Genomic DNA, 21,742 nt, shown 5'->3' on the forward strand with positions numbered 1-21,742 from the left:
GAATTTGATAAAAGGTCATCGATTTTGGAAAAAAAATGTTCACAATTTTTTTAAAAAAGAATCCAAGATTTACAAAAGAAAATCATTAGAAAAAGTTGCACTGGAAATTGAAAAAGATTCACAATCTAAGAAAAAGTTCACAAATTTGATATTATTTTAATTTTAAAAGTTCACGCCTTTGAAAAATAATAAATAAATTTAAAAGAAGCACCTATCTCCTACAAAAATGACGTATGAAAAGGGACAAAGCAAATATACAGATAAGCTAGTATGGCAGAGATAATTGGATAGATGACACTCCAATTCCTTCCAAATTACTGGTCCAAAATATACCATTATGGTCATTTCTTGTCCATTTCACATGAATACTTCTCATGTTTTTCAGACTGTGTAAGGCCCATATTCTTCTCCACTACTATAATTTCCCTCCTGCACCGGATTATTTCTCCCACGAGCCCCAACTCCTTACCTGACGACACCCTCTGTGCACTGGACCATACCTGCACCATACTCAAATTGTCAAGAAGATCATTTAAGTCAAAAAGAAATTCAACATGTTGCTATTTAGCAAATGAATTTTTTTGCAGTAGCTTGAGCAACCAAATTCCATCACATGTATAAATGTAAGTACTCATTAAAAAATTACTAATTTATTGTAGCTATTCTGGTTTCTGGTAACAGAAGTCAGAGGGAAAAACCATCTCTTTCAAAAATAAAAAGAAAACTACAAACCACAATCTTACAACTGCATCCTGCAAGAAGCAACACCTAGAAAAATTGAAGCAGTAAGAGGCACAACTTTATGCAGAAAATGCGGAGTGCATAACTTTATGCAGAAAATGCAGAGTGCATAACTTTATGCAGAAAATGAGTCACTTAATTTCGTCTCACATGAGCTGTGAATAAACCATATTGACTTGACATACCTAACTAGTAAAGTAGTAAGTACTCTCAGGAGACACAAAGCCTTAACTTGCATCTTTTGGGGCGGTAATTAATTTTCAGTATCTAATCTTATTTCAGTTCTAAAAAGAAGTTCCCATTCTAATTTATAGTCAACAGAAAAGGGGGCAAAAGATACAAAATGGCGATTGTATTTCTTTAGGTTTTACCTTCCATGCAATCAATTAATCCCAATCTTGACATTTACTACCCTTTCATCAGATCGAGCCTTGTTCCTCCCCCAGAACCAACTCTCTGAACCGGATTATGCAGTCCATTGCCCGCTCAAATTCGCTGCTCTCCAGAGCAAAGCTGAACCGGCAGTAGTCTGGTATCCCGGTCCATTTGCTACTGCTTATGCAAAGACCAGTGGATCTAAGAACGGCTTCCCTAATGTTGCAGCCGTCGAGTTCGCCTTCAAAACCGTCTATCTTGAATGATCTGCTAATGTAGGCCGTCGGTTTCGCCAGCATCGAGGTACCTCCATCACCGCCGACAACATCCCACCCACAGCTCTCAAGTGTCTGTAAATTGCAGCAAAAAAAGGACACCATGTCAAACCCAAAGTCCTCCTTGAAGCTGTGCGAAAGTATGTCTACCTAGTGGTAGCAATTAGAATTTTAGGTGATAGCATGGACTCAACTAACTTCTGGATGCAGTCAGTGCTAACAAAAATTCAAGTTACTCAAGTTAGGGGCTACGATTCGTCCTATATTTATCTCTGATCTAAGATTTAAAAGGGAATGCCAAGACTGATAGAGCGGTTCAGAATGTTACAGCTGCTAACCTTCGTTAACTTGTTGGCACGTTTCTTGAGTTTCTCCCTTTGCTCCATGATGATATTAGAGAATTTCCCCTTATCAGCTGTGAATAATCCATATGCACTTGACATACCTTACTATGCACCGGAGGGAAAGCAAAAATTGAGAGGGAAGTTCAGAGTGTTACAGCATGCTAACCTTTTTGAACTTGTTCGAACCATTCCTGAGCTTTGTCCTGTTGCTCCATGATGAGACTATAGAAGGGACTAGAGAAGTGCCCATCCCACTCGTTTTTAAGATCCAACAGTTTTCTAAAAGCGTACTTCAGTGTCTTATGTGGCTGACTCAAGCTTCCGAAACTAAGTTCCACATTGGGTGGCTTACTACAAATCAGAAACCCAAAATCAAGGCCAGACGCTGTCAGCTGAAGAGACAGCTCTCCGAGCATGAAATAAGTTAGTGTGGAACATAAGCAAATGTCATAAGATAATGTACTCAAATTCCACCGACTCCAGCCATCAGTTTGAAACTCAAGACCGGAAAAGGAGCACAAACAGAGACCAGATCTTTTATCTCGTTATCACTATAAAGGAAACCAGAAGGGTTGATTGTAGGGCCAGAAATATACACCCATGGACGGAATACATTATTGTTCTCAATGGCATCCTCTAGAGCTGCATCTAGAGCCATCGGCTCAATCTTGAAGCCTGACTCTACATTTGTTGGAATTGTCAAGGTTTTTGCGTTCATAAACTTCGCTGCTGCGACATAGTGTCCATTTGTGCCCATGGGGAAAAAGAAGGTGCCTTGTTCTTGCACACAGCAAATGATAAGCTTGTTAAAGAGTGCGAGACAGCTGCTGCCATATACAATTTCCTTACGGTAGGCGGACTCTGCAATATCAGGACAATCGTCTCCTGGTAAACCATAGTTATTTCCCACCAGCTTTTCAATGCTAGAACGGACATCAGCTTCAGAATCCGTGATGTTCTGCCTCACAAAACTTTCAAAAATGGAGGCTTTCACTGCAGAAGGTACTGACAAGAAACTGCGGTCTAAATCCATATGAATGACACTACAATCCTTTGACTCGGGAACAAAAAATTCAGCTTCTTCTAGGGTAGTCAGAGCTGAATTAGAAAATCCTATTATCTTCTGAGGTGTCACTTCTGCAGGTTGCCTCTGAAAAATGAGCAAGGGAAAATAATTGAAAGCAAGCAAAACAAAAAATAAACATTAAAATCAGCAAGTATTCCATAGGGCCCCTCTTTCAGGGAGATTTTCTGTAGGTGTCTGGACATATTATGATGAAAAATAATCAAGCATCCTACTGCTAAAACATTTAGCTGTTTACTGTGAGTAGGTGTTATCCAACTAAGTGGAGGGACTAATCCAAGATTCAGAAATTAACTGACTTATGCTGAGCGGAATGTCCATTAAAAAAGAGTCCCTCCCTCCGTTTTTGTATAGAAGGCCACTATCCCATTTCTTAGATACCAAGAAAACAAAGTCAACTAATAAATAGCACAATTAATTGTACAGAAAAACCTCCCGTATTCCGGGCTAATTAAACATGTTGCATCTGGTGCCTCTTTCTCTATTGCTGGATGCAACGTTTGCATTAGTAAGCACCATTGTACGAGGCAAGCATCTAATCAGTTCTTATAGGGAAGAGATAGTGGCCTTATATAGATGCAAATTGTATTTTTGATAGTGGCCTTGTATTTAAAACCGGAAGGAGTATCAGACATGAGATGTTACCATCAGGTCAAGTAAGGTGAAGAACTGGACAAGGAAAATTCTGCTTACCTCTTGTTGTGCATGCTGGTCGCCAATTTGAAACGCCAGCAGCTCATGGAGAAGACATCCATAATAGTGCTGGCTAATCACAGAAGTATGTCCTTCCAATATCTCAATAGTTTGTGACAATGCCTTACATACAGCTGCATCCTCGGAAATAGCAAAAGCAACTTCCAGATCAGAATAAACCTGCAATTTTTAATCCAAAGTAATAAGATAGAGCATATAGAAATGAAACCTTTAGATGATGTTCCTATCATAGGTGTAAGACTGCACAGAAGTTCAAATACAGTTCCAGGGCTGCAAGTCCCCTTCATGGAAAGAACACTGCTAAAGTACGATCTACTACCTTCGTTCCTAAATATAAGTCTTTTTAGAGATTTCAATATGGATTACATACGGATGTATATAGACATACTTTAGAGTGTAGATTCACTCAATTTACTCCGTATGAAGTCCATATTATAGAATCTCTAAAAGGACTTATATTTAGGAACGGAAGGAGTATTTACTCACGGTCATCTTATGATGTACTCCCTCCGTCCCAAAATAAGTGTCTCAACTTTGTAAGGGAGTACTGGATTATCCATTGATCACATCCCTCATCTGGGGCCGGTCCAGGGTGAGGGAGATCAAGTTGTTTAACTCGTCATAACTAAATCATACCCACTCCGTCCAGAATTACTTGTCGCTCAAGCGGATGATAGTGCTAGATACATCCGTTTGAGCGACCGACAAGTAATTCCAGACGGAATGAGTACTAGTTAACATGGCATATGTGTAGTCGTTCCATAATGGATAAAACAATTTATGTGGCAAGTTACAGGCACCTGATTTTTTACTAGACCACACAGTATAGCTGCATGCGAAGGTAGGGTGTTTCCAGCAAGATATTTCAGCACACCATTAGAGTTTGGCAAATTAGATAACTCCAGATGCTCTGAAATGTCCAGGAATAAGCGAGAACCAACATCTTGTGTTGCGCTTAGTAAGTTCACAAAAGCTGCACTGGTGACAACCTCAAAATGAGCTATGCCAGTAACAACAACCTGAGGCTTCAGCTTCCTGACCAATTCAATCAGCAAATCTGACCGGCATGGCGCTTCAATTACAGTGACTGTGTCTTCAGCACGGTTACAATCTGCCCTCCCCTGCAGTGTCAAAAGGAAGCAGTAGGATCAACATTCTTGAACCATCATTTTTCTTCACAGGATAGGCATGTATTTTCCACTGTTCCCGTTAAACAAGATAACTTTGAAGGCAAAAGAACATATCACTACTCAGTTCAGATCAGATGTTGCTCAAACAAGAAGTGTTGCATAACATGCACAAGCTGCCAATGCATGCGTGCGTGCGTTTTTGTTGGAGAGAGAGAGAGAGAGGTACCTCGATTGCTGAAGATATCAACCATCGCTTGGGCAAGTGTCTGGTCAGATGTTCATCAACAATCGCGAGTGATGGTGAGAACAGTCGAAGGTAATTTTCTATTGCCACATCGCGGGAAGGGAATACAACAACATCCTAGTGTACCAGGAAAGAAAAAGAAAAAAGTATCATATGAAGCAGAAGGTAGAAGCACCGAATAGCTTGATATTGCAAATTTATAGTATAACCAGACATAATTGTAAATGAAATGGACACAAAGCCTTACTTCAGGAGTTAATGGGATGTGGTGGTAGCTCTTCATAAATTCAGCGACAATATTCCGAAAGTTTAAACATCCAGCTGGAGGCTCACAAGGATTGGGCTTATCATCCTTCAAAAAATGAGCTAGGTATACTAGGAAGGGAATCTTTTCATCGGCAACAGAATCATCATCAAAAGATAAATCGAGCGAGCTGCTGACTTCATGAAGTCCATTTTTAATACTCTCAAATAGTTTCTTCACCTGAAAATTCTCTGAATTAGTACTATTTGCGTTGGTATATTATTGCTTTTATAAAGCTAAAGACAACGCAAAGAAACCTGGTTAGGTTGGCGAAGTTGACAGCTATACACGGAGAAAGCATGCGAAACACGGCCACCAGATTTCATGTATGCCAAGGCAGTGCGTGCAGAGACAGGTTGATCCCCATGAAGATCCATGAAGAACTCAAAATGATGTGGATAAATTTTCTCAATTTCAACTAAAGCTGAAATATCCGCATCAGAAGCCTGTAAGCAACCCAGCTAGTTGGTAATCAAAATAAAAATGCCGTTGCCAAAATAGAATAAGCAGGTAGATGAAATTTATAGGCCCTACTAAATGTTGTTGTGCAACTCGAAATTCTTGACCAAACACGAGGATAATGCTGTCATGGAAAATATTTCCTGATTAATTAATATTCTCTTTCACAGCATTGCTACCTGCATAATGTTTGTTTGCCAGAGCTTATTGATGCATAATCCACGGCGTAGAAGTACGCGTTCACAAACACCTTCACCTGGTCGGCCTCCCATGTTGAATATCATAATACCCATAGGTTTTATGATAGCTATCCCTTCTTCAACTGCCCGAGCAATCAACCCGAGGCCAAATTGGTCCTCAACAAAATCCTAGATGCAATAACACATGCAACAAGTTTACAAGCATACCAATAATAAAAGGATGTCAAAATAGAACAATCAGCCAACATACGAATATATTGATTGATTAAAAGTACGTGCTATCAAATTGTTAGCAACTGATCAGAACTTCTCTATTTAATTTTAAAAAGATGAAAAGCGAATACTACTGCTAGAAATTCCAGTATTCTAGAAAAAAACTGCAAATAACTCCACATGAAAGAGTGGAGTAAAATCGTGTTTGTAGTTATAAGTTGTAACACGAAGTCATGCAATAGCTGGAAGTTGAGGTCAGGACTCAGGAATGAATTAGTACTGCCCAAGAAAGTGATTCTACGTACATGTACAGTGGTTAATAAGAGAAAAAAAGTCCATTTTACTACCCTGAACAAAGTTGGTGGTTCACATAAAACCCTGATCTTTATTTCGGTTTTTTTTACCCCCTGAACAATCTCATACCGGACAAAATCAGTCCCTGGGTGGTTTGACTTGACTGATTGCTGACGTGGCAATGGTCAATGGGCGGTTTTGACCTGCAGGCGAGTCTCCCTCGTCACGCTGGGTTGAGACAGAGGAGCTCCTCCCGAGCCTCACATCGCAGTTGCCTCCATCCGAGCACCGCGCGCGACCCCGCCGCATCTGGATGACGCCGGCGACCGTTAGAGTTCCAAGCTGCTGCCCTGACGCCCTGCTTCTCCTTTCTCCCTTCTCTTCCCTCTCCCTTCCCGCACATCTGAACTCACTGAGATCCACCCTGCCCCCCAGCATCCATGGCCGTGCCGTCCGCCGCGCCCACCCCGCGTTCCCCTCGCTCGGACTCATCCGCGGCGGCCGACGCATCTGCCAACGCCGCCCCGTCCCTGGACTTCGGCGACCCGGCCTCCCTCGCCGCCCTCCGCGACCTCACCGATGTCGGCGCCGCGACCCGCCTGCTCCACGAGTGCGTCGCCCACCAGCGCGCCCTCGACGCCCGCCTCAACGCGCTCCTCGCCCACCGCCCCGACCTCGACCGTGCGGCCGCCTCCCTGCTCCGCTCTGCCCCGCCGTTCCTCCCGCTCGCCGCCTCCAACGCCACAGCGCTCAGGGAGTCATCCTCCTCCACCGCCGCGCTCACCGAGGTGCTCTCCTCCCGCATCCGCCACCTCGATGCGGCGCACTCGCGCGCCGAGTCCGCCCTGGCCCGTGTCGAGGCCGCGCTCGACTGTTCCCGCGCGCTCGACGCTGCGCGCCGCACCCTGGAAGCCAACAACCTCGGGGCCGCCGCCACCGCAGCCCATGAGTTCCTGGCCATCGACGCGCGGTTCCCCACTGACGACAACCTCCGCCGCGACCTGCTCGACATCAAGCGCCGCCTCGAGGGCTAATTTCCTCACCGAGCGCCCCCTGAGTCACTGCCAAGCGGGTCCCATTTCCTAATTAACCATGGGCTAATTTCCTGTTTCACTTAAGTTAATCCTCATGGCCCCACCCGCAGGTCAAAACCACCATTGACCAGCGCCACATCAGCTGCATGTTGAGACAAACCACCCAAGGGGGTCTTTTGTCCGGTTTGGGATTGTTCAGGGGGTAAAGGGAACCGAAATAAAGATCAGGGGGTAATGTGAACCACCAACTTTGTTCAGGGTAGTAAAATGGACTTTTTTCTTAATAAGATAGTCTTATCTTAAGCCTGACATGTACAGTGAGCAACACTAAGGACTCCTTGTGGCGACTAGAGTCTTCGGGCCGCTTCTCGACCAAGTCCCTCTATCAAGTGATTGCCCCATCTACGGCTCCGGAGCCGTTTAGTTTGATTTGGGATATCCGCCTCCCATTAAAGATCAAGATCTTTCTCTGGCAGTGGATCCATGGTCGCTTGCCCTCTAGAGTTGAGGTGCGAAAGCGCAACGGGCCTGGCGACGGCATGTGCCCCCTCTGTGGCGTAGCCGAAGATGCTAACCACATCTTTTTCTCTTGCATGACCGCCCAGTTCCTTTGGTCCTGCTTCCGCGACGTGGTTGGAGGAACTTGGTGTAACACCAACTTCCCCAACTTGCTGGCGGAGATTCAGGCCTATGCCCCCCATCACCGCTACATTAGGTGGCTTTGTGTTGGGGTGCTAGCCTGGACCCTTTGGACCATTCGTAATAGGCTTGTCATACAACGCTCTCCTCTCCGTCGTGCGACCGACGCCATTTTTAAAATGTGTGGTTTCTTGCAACTCTGGCGGCCGCTTAGCTGCATCCAGGATCGGAACGCCATCAACACTCTCATCTCCGACATTCGAGCGATGGCCTTGCGTGTGGCGCCTCCGCTTCCGCCGCCTCCCCCAGAGCCAGATTAGGCGTCCAGATGTCTCCGGTGTGCCGGTCTCCTTTTTTCTTTTCTTTCTTTGGGCTTGTTGAGCTGTGCCCTCAGCATTAACCCTGGTACCTTGTGTCGTGCCTGTGTGTGTGTTGGACCTCCGCGCCTTGGGCGTGCTGTGACTGAACTCGTTTACCTGTTTGTGGCTTGGGCGGTTTGCTTTATATATAAAGCGGGGCGAAAGCCTTTTTCGGTAAGCCTGACATGTAATTTAGAGATGGCAATGAAAATATGATGTAATGGGTTATCTCGTAGTCTTATCTCTAATAAGTAATAACTAGATGAACCTAAATATGTGGCGAGAGATACCGTTGCTAACAGATCGCCTCTTAATTAAAAGAAGGCCAGCCTTTTTTCTAGTTTATCTCTCCTCCACCTCGGCATTTATCCTACGTGGCACTCCTAAGATAGCACCATTGTATACGTCCTACTATATCCATCGTTAAGTCTAGTGGCCCTTGCCTATGTAGACTGCTAGCTGTCCTTCAAACCATCCGAAGTTAAATTAATTATACTGGTGGAACCAAGGTATCAGTACAGTTGTACAAATCACATATTACTTCTAAAAATTCGTTTATCATATAAGGGGTAGAAATACACACCAACAAGTAAGTGACATGTTCTAAACACATTTTGTTTCTTCTAATCTGGTTATAACAAGGTGGTAATTACGGCAAAAAAATGCTCACTCTTGATCCTACTCCAGATAGAAAGACAACGTGACGCCATTGTCATTAGCTAAACTGAGTGGCTCAAGTGATAACGATGCAAAATGTGTCTTCCAACTCACCTGAAGAGCATAGTAGTTTCTCAAGGAATACAAAAAATCCTCACTAGAATTTTCAGTGATAATGTTTGACATGGCCTCTGGATTGGGATTAAGAATCTGAAAATCAGATTGTGGGAGTAAGAATTTTCCATCAGTCCTGGTCTAATATAATTTTGTTTCACCAAATATAGTAACTGACCATACCTGAGGTATGCATCCAACAATGTGATCAAGTTCTATCTTGTTGTCTCTACAGTATGCAAGAAGATCAGACTCATGGAATTCAACTTTATCAAGTAATGTTTTCCCCTCCCCATCGTAGATTGGAAGACCATCGTCGTCTAGTGCATTCAAGTAAAGATTTATCCATGCAATCTTGATAACCCTTGGGTTAATATCCAGACCGTAGACCTTCAAAGAAACAAACAATGCTCAGCTTGGGTTCTGACGGAGACAAATTCCTGGTCTATTATGGTAATGTCGAGCTAAGTACAAAGTAATTCAGTTAACTGGCATGTGCGACTCAAAACTAATTTCATGTTATTTTCCTCTTATCCCTTTCAAAGGACAGACTGTTCAACATGGTAAGAATAATGTGTAGTGTATATAGACTAGTTCCTTGCTTAAAACTTGGAGGAAATAATGTCAACGGATATTGTTTCCTCAGATGTACCAAGCAAGTTAGACTGTTGGTGGATTACTGAAAGTCTAGAAAGTGGTGTATCATGAAATCGGAGTAAACATATCTAACTGCTGCAGCTCCCACTTCTGTAACAATAATGTCTGACTGTGGCAGCTCCCACTTCTGTAATAATGGTAGTAAGATAAAATATCCACAGAGAAAGAGGGGGAAAACCTTCAACGGAGACCACTTTTCTGCAAGCGCGATGGATATCCAACCATTGCCACATCCCAGCTCTGCGACTATCTTATCCTTGAAAGCAGGATCTGGATGCTGATTGAGACCCTCGTAGAAAGTGAAGGACTGGTCTTCAGGAGTGAAAATGCTAGGCATCTCCATCATTGTTAGCATATTTCTTTGCTGGGATCCTATAAGCATTTGAAATTTTATCAAGCTATGAAAAGCAAATAAATATTAAATACTGGATGTTTTTACCGCTGCGCCAAATGAAGACAAAAGTTAATGCTTTATGCACACAAAACGTAACAAAGAATCATATCAGACCCAGACTCCATACAATGTAAGAAAAAATTTAATTGCAGTTTTTCCAGTGCAAAGACTGGATCTATATACAATTATTAACTAAAGATATAGCTGACAGATGTCCTATTTAGTTGTTATATATGCCAATAGACTGCAACACTCATGTGTCATGCTTTTATTCTTATGATTATAGGTTGAGTAGGATTGTTCTCCCAGAGAAGAAACTAGTAGAAGGAAAAAAAATAGATAACATGCCCCTCAAAATATGTAGCTTAGGTCCTATATTAGTTTGACAACACGTTTGCCCCACTCATATGTCGTGCTTTTATACTTATGGTGATAGGATGGGCAGGATTGTTCTGCCAAAGAACAAATTTGAACAACCAAATAGATAACTTTTCTCTTCAAAATTTACTGCTTACACACAGATATGAATAAATCTGTAGCTTACACAGTAGACATGAATAAATGATGCTTAGAGGCCATCAAAATTGTTGGGAAATAGTGAATTGTACACGGAGTACAAGAACAAAAATACTCCTCTACATAAATCACTTGATCAATGTCTCACTGTGTTATAAATTCCAAGAGCACGCACGAAAATGCAAAATGTCGAATTACTGGAGTCTGGTACAAATCCAAGAACGTCATGCTCGAACAAGAAACGAACTACACAAAAACGGAAACAAGAAAAAGAAAACCAACTTGGTAGTCAGGTAGAGATTAGAGACAAGGTTTTAGTTATGATCGAATTCCTGATCGACGGGCCAGATGCAAAGGGATCAAGATTACGGGGTCTTGACGGCCAGATCGGCGAAAGACATGCGGGTCGAGGACGGGTGTGTAGGGAAGGGGGCAACCTTTGAGGTGGGGTTCGAGGACGACGTCGCGGATGCGGAAGTTGAAGGCGCGGGGACATTCCTCATTCCCGGAGACCGAGGTTACGCGGCGGCGAGGAGACGGCGGGCCGCGGATCGGGAGGCGGGGTCCTGGAGGCGCTCGAGCACGGCCTCGGCGGCGCCGTAAGCCGCGTCGCCTGATGCCGCGCACGACGCCAGGAAGGACTCCACATCCATGCGGCCCTCGATCGGCACGGGGCCCCTGGTTTGGTTAGAGTGGAGGAGGAGGACGCCGCTGCTAGTAGAGGGAGGATGGGCGGCGACGAGACGAGGTGCAGAACCGTAAACTAGAACACGACACGATTCACACTCACGCGACTGGGGTCAGTAGTCTACCCAGTCACGGTGGTCAACTGCACAAAGAAATGGGAGCGACTATTCAACACGCGCCCTGCAGCATATTCTTCGTCGGTCAATTTTCCACCGGCCGTTCGATATTCATCCAATGGTCCTCAGCATTTTCTTCTTCCTCCCACTTCGCCTTCCTCCGATACCCCCCCCCCCCCCCCCCCCCCCGAGCCGCCTCCCTCAGACCTGGGGGCCGCCAACAGGGCATGTGGGGGCACACAGGGGTACCACCTACCGCTTCTTCGTTCCTACGGCTTTAGAGCATCTCCACTCGCGCCCCCAACAGCCCCCCCATAGGCTGAGTTTTTTCGCGCTGGCACCGAAAGAACCCCCCAGTCACGCCCCTAGAAACGACAAAATTTGCCGGCTCAGCCCATATTCTGGCCCGGCAATTCCAGGTCGAACCCAGCGCACTAGGGGGGGGGGCTTGGGGGTTCCGGCGGAAGGAAAACCGCGCCTGGACCACCACTGTCAGACGAAAAAGCATGTCGCACTTCCAGATTCTGCCCTCCTCCATCCCCTCCCCCGCACACACGCCCTTCCGCCGCCGTGCCGATCTCGGCGCCGCCTACCCACTCACCGCCGCTAGAAATGCCATTCCCCCGCCAGAAAAGAGAGGGTTCACCGGACAGCCTTCACCCCGCTCATGGGCGAGCTTTCCGGCGCTCTGACCACAAAGGGCAGGGATACCGGCGGCTGCGCGCCTATCACGCCCGCCAGGTGTTCAGCGATTTGTCTGCTCGGCGATGGACTCGGATGATGAGGAGGCGTTTGTGCCGCTGCTGGAGGAGGAAGCCGAGGCGACGCCCAGGACGAAGAGCACCTCATGGTCCTCACTGCTCTGGCTGGCCTGTTCGCGAGCAATGCAAAGCCTTCACGAGGTGGCTCGGCGCCAGGCCGGCTGAAGGCAAAGCAGAGGCATCGACTGGAAGGCTACTACTTGCTCTACACCGACTACTTCGTCGACGCTCCACTGCACGGCGACAAAGTATTTCGGCGCCGTTATCGGATGAGCCGAAAGCTCTTCCTCAGGATTGTGAACTGCATCCATGAGTTCGACGGCTTCTTCAAGTGCAAGAAGGATTGCACCGGCTGATGTCGCTTGATATACGTCGGTGTTTCCCCAAGGAATAAGGGAGGATGCAGCACAACAATGGTAAGGTATTTCACTTAGTGATGAGACTAAGTTTATCGAACCAGTAGGAGAACCACGCGTAACTACATAAACGATACCTACACACAAATAAAAAATATTTGCAACCCGACGCGTTAAAGGGGTTGTCAATCCCTTTCGAGTAGGATAGGATAAGATTGTAGTAGATTGATATATGCAAATAAAAGTAAATAAAACGCAGCAAGGTATTTTTGGGTTTTTGATAATATACATCTGAAAATAAAAGAAGCAAATAAAAGAAAGGCAATTGGCAATATGGATCTGAAAGTATATGATAGAAAAATAGACCCGGGGGCCGTAGATTTCACTAGTGGCTTCTCTCGAGAAAATAGCAACGATGGGTAGACAAATTACTGTTGGGAAATTGATAGAAAAGCAAATAATTATGACGATATCCAAGACAATCACTACTCTAGGATGCTGCTAATGCGACACTATGATCAGAGTTCAGAGACCTTTCAACGAAACTGTGTGCGATGCCATAATCGCGAACGGTGGTGTAAAAAACCGTCAAAAGGATGCAAAACGTTTGCGATGGAGGATGCATCAAACACGGTTCAGATTTTAGTTGCGTGTGTGATTCAGGACATACGGTTCAGTTCAATTAACCATTTTTGATGAGGAGGAACAAAAGAAACGGGCAGCCAGATGAAGGCGTGTGCGATGTACAGCATACGGTTCATCTGGATGAATTGTTTGTGATTAGGCAACACAAAGGAAATGGGCAACCAGATGAAGGTGTGTGCGATATACAGCATACGGTTCACTCGAATGAACTATTTGTGATTAGGCAATACAAAAGAAACGGTCAGCCACATCAAGGTGTGTGTGATTGAGGGCATGCGCTTCAGAAGGATTAACTGTTTGCGATTAGGCAACAGAACAGAAACAAGTAAGCCAGATAAAAGTGTCTGCGATTGATGGCATGCACTTCACATGGATGAACTGTTTGTGATTAGGCACAACAAATTGAAATAGTTAGATAGATCAACGTGTGTGCGCTAGATGGGCACACCCATTCTAATTAAAAGAAGCGTGCGCGATGATAATAACGAGCGCACACGGTTGTTGGAACAAGACGTGTGCTGACATTGCCTATTGCGGTGCACCCTATGGTGCAAACGCCACGTACGCGGCCGAGAAGGCGTACGTGCCCACGTTACGCCTTCCGGAAATAGTGCTGCACTTATAACCGTCAGTAAATTTTGAGCATGCGTCCCGTCACAATTTTTTTAGAAGAACAGGGAGGCCGCGTCCCGTCACATTCCAAATTGCAAACCTGTTCACACCGATCAAAACCTAAACAGTTTCTCACTTAGGAGTGTATTACTACGCGGTTATAAATACTACTACTTCAAGATGACTGCACATTCCTCCTCAACTCCTCATCCACAAAAAGTCAAAAACAAACAAGTCATTCATCATCGTTCCCTTGCGTCCGCCATGGCCAGCATGAGTTCTGGGTCGAGAGATTGCCACCAGGGAGAGGCGAGCCTGAAAGCGGAAGCACGAGAGATGTCCCGTCTCACCGCGAAAGCAGTCAACATGTCCAGCCGCATGGCCGTAGCAGCGGAGAGGTCCCGCCGCACCGTCGAAGAAGCACGGAGGACCCGCCGCACCGTCAATGCAACAGACTGGTCCGATTGCGTCGCGGAAGCAGAAGAGATGTCCCGCCGCGCCGTGAATGCAGCAGAGATGTCCTCCCGCGCCGCGGCGGCTTGGGAAAATATCTCGCGGGCAGGCGACGACTCCTACATGCGCATGTGTGCCCTCGTCCTTAGGAAGATGGATCGGATCTCCAGGTGGGCGAGGTTGCAGGATGACCTGAAAGCCTCGTTTGAACAATCTACCGACGTCATCCGGCAACTAAATGAGAGCAATGCGAAGCTCCGGGCTGAGTGCGACCTGCTGAGGGCGAAGATCGTCGGAAGTGCGGAGCAGTAGGAGCAGACCACTGCCTTGTTGAAGAGGACCGGCTTCATCGTCGAGAAACTTATAGACGAGAATGCCATGCTGCACATCGAGTGCAGAAGGCTAGTGGAGGAATCCATGGATGCTCTCAAGAAGCATCTTGAGGACAAGAAAGAGCTCGTCGCCGCTTGCCGCGGAGACTAGTTCCCGCAGCCTGCAGCAACACATCAAGAAAGTAGAGATCAGCGAGCCAAATCGTTGTATTCCTTCTTCTTTTTCCCTTGTGCATTTCGGGCATTGCCGCATGGACAATTATTATCCAATGTCTTCGTCCTTATATTCATCTTGCTATAAGTCGCAGTCGATGCTATATAGGTCCGTCGGATCTTACATCGAGATCCGTGCAAAGCTTTCTTTTCAGATTTTCATTTTTCTCTCTTAAATCTCAGTCCAGTGAGACATATAGCCACGCCGTATAACAGGTGCTCGGGCGCCATTAATGGAGACGTTTGGAGGGAGGTGCACGACGGGTAGCGGCCAAAGGGCTCTCCTCCCGATGAGCACGTGCAGGGGTCTGATCGTGATACGTCTCTGTCGTATCTACTTTTCCAAACACTTTTGCCCTTGTTTTGGACTCTAACTTGCATGATTTGAATGGAACTAACCCGGACTGACGCGGTTTTCAGCAGAATTACCATGGTGTTATTTATGTGCAGAAACAAAAGTTCTCGGAATGACCTGAAACTTCATGGAACAACTTTCCGGAAATAATAAAAAATCCTTGCAAAAGATGAAGGCCAGGGGACCCACCACCTGTCCACGAGGGTGGGGGGCGCGCCCCTACCTCGTGGGCCCCCTGGAGCTCCTCCGACCTCAACTCCAACTCTATATATTTGGTTTCGGAGAGAAAAAATCAGGGAGAAGGATTCATCGCATTTTACGATACGGAGCCGCCGCCAAGCCCTAAAACCTCTCGGGAGGGCTGATCTGGAGTCCGTTCGGGGATCCGGAGAGAGGAATCCGTCGCCATCGTCATCATCAACCATCCTCCATCACCAATTTCATGATGCTCACCGCCGTGCGTGGGTAATTCCATCGTAGGCTTGCTGGACGGTGATGGGTTGGATGAGATCTATCATGTAATCGAGTTAGTTTTGTTAGGGTTTGATCCCTAGTATCCACTATGTTCTGAGATTGATGTTGCTATGACTTTGCTATGCTTAATGCTTGTCACTAGGGCCCGAGTGCCATGATTTCAGATCTGAACCTATTATGTTTTCATCAATATATGAGAGTTGTTGATCCTATCTTGCAAGTCTATAGTCACCTATTATGTGTTATGATCCGTTAACCCCGAAGTGACAATAATCGGGATACTTACCGGTGATGACCATAGTTTGAGGAGTTCATGTATTCACTATGTGCTAATGCTTTGTTCTGGTACTCTATTAAAAGGAGGCCTTAATATCCCTTAGTTTCCATTAGGACCCTGCTACCACGGGAGGGTAGGACAAAAGATGCCATGCAAGTTCTTTTCCATAAGCACGTATGACTATATTCGGAATACATGCCTACATTACATTGATGAACTGGAGCTAGTTCTGTGTCACCCTAGGTTATGATTGTTACATGATGAACCGCATCCGGCATAATTCTCCATCACCGATCCATTGCCTACGAGCTTTCCATATATTGTTCTTCACTTATTTACTTTTCCGTTACTATTGCTATCATCACTACAAAATACCGAAAACATTACTTTTACCACTGTTACCTTTTGCTACCGTTACCACTACTATCATATTACTTTGCTACTAAATACTTTGCTGCAGATATTAAGTTTTCAGGTGTGGTTGAATTGACAACTCAGCTGCTAATACTTGAGAATATTCTTTGGCTCCCCTTGTGTCGAATCAATAAATTTGGGTTGAATACTCTACCCTCGAAAACTGTTGCGATCCCCTATACTTGTGGGTTATCAAGACTATTTTCTGGCGTCGTTGCCGGGGAGCTAGCTCTATTCTTTGAGTCACTTGGGATTTATATCTGCTTATCATTATGAAGAACTTGAAAGATCCGAGAACTAAGATTTATCCCTCAACTACGAGGGGAGGTAAGGAACTGCCATCTAGCTCTGCACTTGATTCACCTTCTGTTTTGAGTAAACTTGCGACACCTAAACCTGCTTCTGCTATTCGTTCTGATATGTCGCATGTTATTGATGATGCCACTTCTGATATACATGATACTTATGATGAAACTACTTCTATGCTTGATACTACTATGCCACTTGGTGAATTTCTTGATGAACAACTTGCTAGGGTTAGAGACAATGAAAATATTGAATCTGATAATATTGATGAAAGTGATGATGAAGACTTGCCTGTTATTCCTAAGCTTGCAAAGATAGATACGAACTCAAGAGGTTATTAGCTAAATGGAATCAGCAATCTCTTAATGCTAGAATGAAACCTGACCCTGCTTTTGCTACTTCACCTATCTGTGTTACTAATAAGGATTATGAATTCTCTGTTGATCCTGATATAATTACTTTGGTTGAATCTGATCCTTTTCATGGCTATGAATCTGAAACTGTTGTGGCACATCTTACTAAATTAAATGATATAGCCACCCTGTTCACTAATGATGAGAGAACTCGCTACTTTTATATCCTTAAAATATTTCTGTTCTCATTAAAGGGTGATGCTAAGATATGGTTTAATTCCTTGATCCTGGTTGTGTGCGTAGTCCCCAGGATATGATTTATTACTTCTCTGCTAAATATTTCCCTGCTCATAAGAAACAAGCTGCTTTAAGGGATATATATAATTTTGTGCAAATTGAAGAAGAGAGTCTCCCACAATCTTGGGGAGGCTTCTCAAGTTACTTAATGCTTTACCTGATCATCCTCTTAAGAAAAATGAAATACTTGATATCTTTTATAATGGACTAACCGATGCCTCCAGAGATTACCTGGATAGTTGTGTTGGTTCTGTTTTCAGGGAAAGAACACCGGATGAAGCTGAAATTCTATTGAATAATATGTTGACAAATGAAAATAATTGGACACCTCCGGAGCCTATTCCTAAACCAACTCCGAAGAAGAGGGGTATTCTATTTCTCAGTCCTGAAGATATGCAAGAGGCAAAGAAATCTATGAAGGAAAAAGGTATTAAAGCTGAATATGTTAAGAATTTACCTCCTATTGAAGAAATACACGGTCTTAATTTACCGCATGTTGAAGAAACATATGATCTTAATCCATTACCTATTGAAGAAACTCATGGTCTTGATAAACCGACACAGGTAGTAAAGGTAAATTCTCTCTATAGATATGATAAAGCTGAAATCCCATTTACTAAGTTTGCTAGCCCATGCTTAGATGAGTTTGATAAATTTATGGCTAAGCAAGAAGATTTTATGCTTATTTTGGTAGACAATTGAAATACAATTCAAATATGCTTGAACACTTGGGTGATTATATGGCTAATGTCAAAGGTGAACTTAAACTTATTAGTAAACATGCTTCTATGGTTACCACTCAAGTAGAACAAGTACTTAAAGCTCAAAATTATTTTCTCAATGAATTGAATAGTAAGAATAATGATAATGCTGTTAGAATTATGACTAGAGGTGGTAGAATGACCCAGGAACCTTTGTATCCTGAAGGCCACCCTAAGAGAATTGAGCAAGATTCTCAGAGAAATAATATAGATGCACCTAGTCCTTCTAAAAGGAAGAAAAAGAAAAATGATAGGACTTTGGATGCTTCTAGTGAACCTATTGCTCAAACACCTGAGAACCCAAACGATGTTTCTATTTCTGATGCTGAAACACAATCTAGTAATGAACCTGAAACTAGTGATAATGCTAATAATAATGTTTATGATGATGCTCAACCTAGTAATGATAATGATATAGAAACTGAACCTGCTGTTGATCTTGATAACCCACAATCAAAGAATCAACGTTATGATAAGAAAGACTTTGTTGCTAGGAAACACGGTAAAGAAAGAGAACCATGGGTTCAGAAAGCCATGCCTTTTCCTCCCAAACTGTAACACCCACGATGCGGCTATATCTCCCATGTGTCGGAGCACGACTTAGAGGCATAACCGCATTGTAGGCATGTCGCAAGAGGGGTAATCTTTACACATCCCATGTACTGAATAAGAAAGGGATAAAGAGTTGGCTTACAATTGCCACTTCACACAAAACATAAATATAGCATTACATCATCCAGAATACAAACAAGGTCTGACAACGGAACCAAAATAAAAGAAGACTACCCCTAATGCAAAAGATCCCCGATCTCCCCAACTGGGCTCCACTACTAATCAACTGGAACGAAACAACACAACGAACACGATCTTCATCGAGCTCCTCCTTGAGCTCGGTTGCGTCACCTGCACGATATCATCGGCACCTGCAACTAGTTTTGGAAGTAATCTGTGAGTCACGGGGACTCAGCAATCTCACACCCTCGTGATCAAGACTATTTAAGCTTATGGGTAGGAAAAGGGTAGTGAGGTGGAGCTGTAGCTTACGTAATTCTGTTTATGCCATGTCCAGTTTTCTGCTAAGTCTGAATCTGTTAACGAATTTTGCTATGTTTACATGGGTGCCATCATGTCTTATGATCCTTTTTGGCTTATCGTCAGTAAGGGACTTTTGTTATATGCTTTGAGTTGATTCATGCCATGCCTTTGTTTGCTATGATCTGATCCTGTAGTATGTTGTTATCTTGCTCTAAACATTGCTTCTTGATGTTAATTCCTGACATGCTAGTATTTTCACTAAGTCTGTGATGCTGATATCTTTTGCACTTTTGCCATGCTTGTTTGAACCCGCTCTTGTGTGAATTAGCCGTAACTCAGTGTTCATCTTTTGTCAAGCATCTTGAGTGGATCATTGCCATGTGCTTTGTTGTTATGTTGGAATGCAGTAGCTTAGTTTCTTGTTGCATTCTAGATGGCATCATGTTGTTAATCACAAAATCGTGCCATTATTGTTTTGCTTGCCTTTTGCAAACCGTGCATCCGATTCCGGTGATCTTTATATCGATTTCGACCGAAATCAACTAATCTTTCCAGCGGCACTCTTGGTTTGCCAAGTTGAGGCCTGGCTCAATCTTTCCCTTCCGAAGCACGCATATGCATTGCATATTACATCCCGCATATCATGCCATGTTTTGCATCATGTTGCTTGCGCATTGCACTGTGGTTGATTGTTGTTTCCTTTGCTTGTGTTCTTGCCTTGGGTAGAGCCGGGAGACGAGTACGTGTTCGAGGAACCCGTTGAGTACGTTTACAAGGATCAAGCTTTCGTCTTCTCGGAGAACTTTGCAGGCAAGATGACCATACCCTCGAAATCACTTCTATCTTTGCTTGCTAGTTGCTCGCTCTATTGCTATTGCTATGCCGCGATACCTACCACTTGATATATCATGCCTCCCATATTGCTAAGCCAAGCCTCTAACCCACCTTTCCTAGCAAACCGTTGTTTGGCTATGTTACCGCTTTGCTCAGCCCCTCTTATAGCGTTGCTAGTTGCAGGTGAAGATTGGAGTTTGTTCCATGTTGGAACATGATTATTGTTGGGATATCACAATATCTCTTATTATATTAATGCATCTATATACTTGGTAAAGGGTGGAAGGCTCGACCTTATGCCTGGTGTTTTGTTCTTGCCGCCCTAGTTTCTGTCATACCGGTGTTATGTTCCTTGATTTTGCGTTCCTTACGCGGTTGGGTTATAATGGGAACCCCGAGGGTCATCTTTATTTTAACCCCCCGGGCCAGTGCTCCTCTGAGTGTTGGTCCAAACTAGAGTCCTTTGCAGCGCCCCCTCGGGGAAACTCGAGGTTTGGTTTTAGCTGTACGGAGCACTCATCCGGTGTGCCCTGAGAACGAGATATGTGCAGCTCCTATCAGGATTTGTCGGCACATCCGGGCGGCTTTGCTGGTCTTGTTTTACCATTGTCGAAATGTCTTGTAACCGGGATTCCGAGCCTGATCCGGTCTTCCTGGGAGAAGGAATATCCTTTGTTGACCGTGAGAGCTTGCGATGGGCTAAGTTGGGACACCCCTGCAGGGTTTTGAACTTTCGAAAGCCGTGCCCGCGGTTATGGGCAGATGGGAATTTGTTAATGTCCAGTTGTAGAGAACTTAACACTTGACTTAATTAAAATGCATCAACCGCGTGTGTAGCCGTGATGGTCTCTTCTCGGCGGAGTCCGGGAAGTGAACACGGTTCTTGTGTTATGTTTAACGTAAGTAGTTTCAGGATCACTTCTTGATCATTTCTAGTTCACGACCGTGCTTTGCTTCTCTTCTCGCTCTCATTTGCGTAAGTTAGCCACCATATATGCTAGTCGCTTGCTGCAGCTCCACCTCATACCTTTTACCTTACCCATAAGCTTAAATAGGCATGTGGGGTGTCTGCGCGCTCGATGCACTCAACACAACACAAGGCATTGCATGACAAACTAAGCATACTAACAGCAAGAAGACATGATTATGAAGCTAACCATGGCAAGAACAATCTCATAGCATGCATGGATCAACTACAACAACCTCGGCAAAATTGATTAACACGTAAACAATCTGCCGGGAACATTTTATAGCAAAAGTAGAGCAAGATTGAGTCATTCTAGGGTACTCCATAATTGCAAACAAAGACATGGATGGATAGAGCATAACAATATCTCAAAATCATCCTTACTGAACATGCTCAAAAGAGGCATGGATCACTCTGTAGCAACATGAATACATGGCATAAAAATAACATCAGGGAAAATGACTTAGAAGAATTCTAAGTCCCTGAAATCAGCAACATCACGAGGGCTACTTTGCATGCTTGTGCTAGTCACCACATTGCTCACAAAAATACATGGCTTACACCCCTGTAAATATGGCATGGCATATAACAAAACACATGTAGGGCTCAAGTTCATAGGAGGCACACATTAAATATGGCAAAAATGACAAATGTCCATATTCTGTTAAGAAACAGAAACTAACATTACATAGCACTCTTGCAACAGCATTTAGGGCATCAAGATGGACTCAAACAAGCATGGTGCAA

The 21,742-nt window shown here is 44.3% G+C and overlaps 1 pseudogene across 1 annotated transcript; it reads right to left on the minus strand.

Moving 5' to 3' along the window:
• Positions 1–266: 266 nt before the first annotated feature.
• On the minus strand, positions 267–11,474 carry LOC147973220 (methionine S-methyltransferase-like; annotated as a pseudogene). The gene is made up of 14 exons (XR_015602819.1): positions 11,185–11,474; positions 10,016–10,209; positions 9,364–9,570; positions 9,181–9,276; positions 5,850–6,038; positions 5,469–5,657; positions 5,155–5,391; positions 4,890–5,024; positions 4,334–4,654; positions 3,513–3,692; positions 1,902–2,885; positions 1,730–1,806; positions 1,113–1,466; positions 267–500 (listed from the first exon to the last, which is right to left on the minus strand). The product of XR_015602819.1 is annotated as a methionine S-methyltransferase-like (transcript).
• Positions 11,475–21,742: the final 10,268 nt, after the last annotated feature.

This window comes from Triticum urartu, chromosome 5A (genome assembly GCF_056163025.1).
Source record: "Triticum urartu cultivar PI428250 chromosome 5A, HENAU_Tu73, whole genome shotgun sequence".
NCBI lineage: Eukaryota > Viridiplantae > Streptophyta > Magnoliopsida > Poales > Poaceae > Triticum > Triticum urartu.